The sequence below is a fragment of the Loxodonta africana genome, chromosome 18 (genome assembly GCF_030014295.1).
Source record: "Loxodonta africana isolate mLoxAfr1 chromosome 18, mLoxAfr1.hap2, whole genome shotgun sequence".
In the NCBI taxonomy this organism is placed as follows: domain Eukaryota; kingdom Metazoa; phylum Chordata; class Mammalia; order Proboscidea; family Elephantidae; genus Loxodonta; species Loxodonta africana.
The window spans coordinates 16,512,413-16,518,058 of NC_087359.1; positions in this window are offsets into that span (position 1 = coordinate 16,512,413).

Here is a 5,646-nt window from a genome sequence, read left to right on the forward strand (position 1 = left end):
GTGCACCCCTAGGCCCAGCACTCCCAGATTCCAGTCCCGTGCTCTCCTGACTCCTGCCTGCACTCATCGGCTAGGACCTGCAGCTCCTTTGGGTTACAGCCCCTGTCACCTCTTAGCTGGCCCAGCAACTAGATCTAACTTTAGTTGTTGGTGGAAGTCCCTGGGTGGTGCAAATGGTTAATGCGATTGGCGGCTAACTGAAAGGTTGGAGGTTCGAGTCCACCCAGAGGTGCCTCGTTTTAGAAAGGGCTGAGAATGTACTTCTTAAAAATCAGCCTTTGAAAACCCTATAGACACTGTCTGCTCTGATAAGGATCACAAGAGATGGTCCTGGACAGAGAGGGAGAAAAATGTAGAACGAAATTCTAATTCAGGAAAAAAGACCAGACTTAACTGGTCTGACAGCTACTGGAGAAACCCTGAGAGTTTACCCCTGACACCTTTTTAAACTCAGTACTGAAGCCACTCCTGAAGTTCACCCTTCAGCCAAAGATTAGATAGGTCTATGAAACAAACGGAAACACTGGGGGCATAGTAGTTAAGTGCTACAGCTGCTAACCAAAAGGTTGGCAGTTGGATTCCACCAGGCGCTCCTTGAAAACTCTATGGGGCAGTTCAACTCTGTCCTAGAGGGTCGCTATGAGTCGAAATCAGCTTGACAGCAACAGGAACAGGATCAAAACAAACGATAACATAACATGAGGAACGTACTTCATAGTTCCATTATGTATATGAGACTAAATGGGCACACCAGCCCAAAAGCAAAGATGAGAAGGCAGGAAGAGATAGGAAAACTAGATGAATGGAAATGGGGAAACCAGGGTGGACTAGAGGAGAGTGACAACTGGGGGCCGGGGGGGAGGTTGCAACTAATGTCACAAAACAGTTCGTGTGTTGTTTAATGATATACTAATATGTTCTGTAAACTTTCACCTAAAGAACAATAAAAAAAGAAAACGCTCCGGAGCACAGGTCTGCACTGACACTTGCGGGGCCACTAGGAGTTGGAGTTGACTGGAGGGCATTGGCTTTTTTTGGTATGGGTCTAGTGCACAGAGGGGAGGTGGGGGAGGCCGTAGAGGGAGGGTGTGCTGTGTTCTCCGTTGTCCTCTGCCTGGGAGGGAGGAGGGAGCCACACCTGAAGATCCAGAGGCTCAAGGGCAATCTGGTGCCTTAAGATTTTTGAGTGCAGTGGCCCAGATATCCCCGGGTGTCTCAGAGTTCCCCTTCTTCCCAACCAGGACCCTCCTGGGCCTAGGAACTACTTGCTGAGCTTGAGAACCGGACCTGGTCTGGAGCTCTGTTGCTCTTAGAATGATTGAAGTCTGGACCCTGCGCCTCAGCCTTTCTCTGCTCCCCAACTTCAAGAGGTGAGTTTCTCTATGGGCTGCTAGAGAGTAGAACTACCCCATAGGGTCTCCAAGGCTGTAATCTTTATAGAGCACATTGCCAGGTCCTTTCTACCTCAGAGCAGCTCGTGCGTTCCAACTGACATCTTTTGGTTAGCAGCAGATGAGCACTTAACCGTTGTGCCACCAGAGCTCCTTCACCCTCAATTGGCAATTCATTACCCACAATGCAGCCATTACCCCCAACAACAACTACCTGATCCCATAGTGCTAGTAATTTCTACTTCCCCTCAAACACCTAGATTCAACATCGCCCAGTGCCTTTCCTTCCACTGGGATTCCACCCCAGTTCACTGGTGATGGGAATTTTAACACTTGCACGGCCACACAGGGGAGGATTAACCAAAGATATGGTGAAACCCATGTGAAATTGTGCACTACGGATTAGTAAGTAAACACAAGTAAGACCTTGCATGCCTTGCTTACTGGGCAATCTGTCCCTGCTGCCACGGCACGCCAGCCAGCATACCACTTACCACTAGTGGTGGGGTCCTCGTTAGCCAGCCGGTGATCCAGCTCCAAAATCCCACTTACAGCCTCTCTCCTAGGACCACTCCTGGCATCAGCTGTGACAGGTCTGATTCCCCGGGAAACAGACTTCAAGATACTAAGATTTGCATGAACGAGTTTATTGTGAGACTTCTCAGGATACCACCTGTAAGGGAGCCAGGTAAGCAGAATCGGGCAGAGGAGGACATTTAACTCTTTCAAGAGCCAATTATTTTTTACTTTGATTCTTTTTTTTTTTTTGATACCATGTGTTTTCATTCATGGAAGCATGCTGAGTCATGGAGTGTGTTTTCATTTTTGGTTGGTAATACGGATTTTGAGAAATGCTATCTGGTTTTTACTATAGGGTTGGAACCCTGGTGGAGCATTGGTTAAAAGCTCGGCTGCTAACCAAAAGATCAGCAGTTCGAATCCACCAAACACTCCTTGGAAACCCTATGGGGCAGTTCTACTTTGTCCTATAGGGTCACTATGAGTTGGAATTGGCTCCACGGCAACAGGTTTGGTTTTGGTTTGGTACTACATCGTTGCCATAGAACTTTTAAGGTTCTTGATCCCATAATTAGCGGGCGCCCATCTGTACTTCTTTGCCTTGGTGGCTGATGTTTTTTGTGGCACCTTCCATTAGGTTACATGGGGAATCTCTGGTTTTTCAAACATGACACAAACAAACAAAACAATACCCACCACGGCTCCCTAACTATCACACAGGAAACCGTAGGCATGCTTACAAGGCTTATCTAGGGGTACAAATGCCAAAAGAGACAGAATGTTTACCTAATCACACTTCCTGGTTGCACTACCTTGCTTGTAAACCTCACCAAACCCGTTGCTGTTGATCCAAGCCATGGTGTTTTCAATCGCCTCCTATGCATGGGAAAGCTGGACGATGAATAAGGAAGACCAAAGAATTGAAGCCTTTGAATTGTGGTGTTGGAGAAGGAATACCATAGACTGCCAAGAGAACAAACAAATCTGTCTTGAAAGGAGTACACCCAGGATGCTCCTTAGAGGCAAGGATGGCGAGACTACTTCTCACGTACTTTGGGCACGTTATCAGGAGGGATCAGTCCCTGGAGAAAGACGTCATGCTTGGTAAAGTAGAGGGTCAACAAAAAAGAAGAAGACCCTCAATAAGATGGATTGACACAGTGGCTGCAACAATGGGCTTAAGCATAACAATGATTGTGAGGATGGCGGAGGACCAGGCAGCATTTTATTCTGTTGTGTACAGGGTTGCTGTGTGTCAGAGCCGACTTGATGGCACTAACAACAACAGCAAGTCCTCACTGGAGGGTAGCACATACTTTCAGTGGTAAAGTATACATCCAAAGAACCTGAGAGCTGGAAAAGGTAGCTGGGGTGCTGTATGTGGAGAAACCCTGGTGGTGTAGGGGTTAAGTGCTACGGCTGCTAATCAAAGGGTCGGCAGTTTGAATCCACCAGGCACTCCTTGGAAACTCTATGAGGCAGTTCTACGTTGTCCTACAGGGTTGCTATGAGTTGGAATCGACTCGACAGCACTGGGTTTTATACTGTATGTGGAGCCCTGGTGGCACAGTGGTTAAGGGCTACTGCCGCTAACCAAAAGGTTGGCAGTTCGAATCCACCAGCCACTCCTCGGGAACCCTGTGGGGGCTGTTCTACTCTGTCCTGTAGGGTAGGAATTGGCTCCACGAGAATGGGTTTGGTTTTGGTTTGGTTGTACCGTATGTGTCGTGGGTCACGAAAGGCTTAGCATACAGTTTGTACCCAGGGTCACGGAAGGGATGACGCAGCTGCAACAGAGGCCTGAGCTAACGTGAGCAGGAGCTCTAAAGCTGGAGCGGCCCTTCACAGACCTCCTGAACGAGGTGAGAGGGCAGGCTTGTTCCCCCTAGGGGCAGTCATTAAATGGATGAGGCGTCTTCCTTCAGCCAAGGGCAATCCTTGGACAGGGCCCCAACTGTGAGCCACCAACCCCAACACTCAGCAGCTGGGGGAAGGAGTTCTTTGGACCCAAAGGGGAACTTGGGTGGTGTACTACATACCCATCTCCCCACTAGGCTTGTTTAAAAAACCCAAACCCATGGCTGTTGAGTCGATTCCTATTTATGGTGAGCTCATGTGTTACAGAGTTGAACTACTACATAGGATTTTCTTGGCTATAATCTTTACGGAAGCAGATGGCCAGGCCTTTCTTCTGTAGTGCCACTGGGTGGATTCAAACCTGCAACCTTTAGGTTAGTATTTGAGCAAAAACTGTTTGCCCCACCCAGGCCTTGTTGTTAGGTGCTGTCGAGTCAGTTCTGACTCATAGCGACCCTATGCACAACAGAACGAAGCAGTGCCCGGTCCTGCGCCATCCCTACAATCATTGTTATGCTTGAGCCCATTGTTGCAGCCACTCTGTCAGTCCATCTTCTTGAGGGCCTTCCTCTTTTTCTCTGACCCTCTATTTTACCAAGCATGATGCCGTTCTCTAGGGACTGATCCTTTCTGATAACATGTCCAAAGCATGTGAGTGCAGTCTGGTCATCCTTACTTCTAAGGAGCATTCTGGTTGTACTTCTTCCAAGACAAGGGGCCTTATAAGTCCCTGGAAAACAGAGACTGGGTTGAAAGTGTGGCATCGTGCCCCACGCAGGGTAGGAGTGTATTCACAAGGGGTTGGTGGATCGTTCTGTTGAGGGGGATAGCACTCAGCTTCCTGATTTCCTGTGGATTTGTTTCCAGGCCTACTTTGCAGATGGGCTGCCTTCACTGCTGGGCTGAGTGGGACCCTATCCTTATTTGTGGTTCAATATCTGCCATATTACACACGCAGTTTCCTCAGGAATCTCCCGGAGCCTTCTGGAAGTGAAGTCTGGAAGGCAGGGAGAGATCGCCACCTCCTGGGGAAAGTAGGTACCTAGGGTTCCCTGAGCACCTGGACCCGAGCTGTCCAACAGAAAGATACGGCGAGCTCCATCTGTGATTAGTAGCTACATTAAAAAAGCAAAAACAGATAGACGAACCTGATTTTAACAGTAAGTTTTATTTAACCCAATATATACAAAATATTGTCGTTTTAAAAGTAATTGATATAAAAATTATGAATGAGATATTCTATATTCTTTTTTCTTGTACTGAGATTTCAAAATGTGTAGTGTATTTTACACTTACAACACGTCTTCGGTTGGACCAGCCAGGCCTTTCTTCTGTGGCTCAAGGGTCGCGTGTGGTTAGGGATTACCATATTGGGCAGCAGCAATCTAAAGGCCGAATGAGAGAGCAATAGTGTGTACCAGTGCACGTTCGTGTGTGCACGTGTGTGTCTGTGTGTGTGAGTGGTAGATGTGGGTGTGTGCACGTGGGGTGCTGTGGGCATGCATTTGGGGGCGTATTTGGAGTGTATGCTTGTGGGGTGTGGCTGTGTCTGTGTGTGGTGTGTGTTGTGTACATGTGAGGATGTAGGGGTGTGTATGCATGTGTGAGTGTGTGTTTGTGGAGTGTGTGTGTGTGTGGTGTGTGTAGGTGTGCATGTGAGGATGTAGGGGTGAGTATGCATGTGTGAGTGTGTGTTTGTGGAGCGTGCATGTGTGTGGTGTGTGTAGGTGTGCATGTTAGGGTGGATATGTATGTATATACGTGTGTGTAGGTGCATGCGCCTTGTATGGGCATGTTTGTGGAGTATGTGGGGGTGTGGAGTATGTGTGTGCACTTTTGGAGTGTGAGTAGTTGTGTGCGTGTGTGCACGCATAGCTGA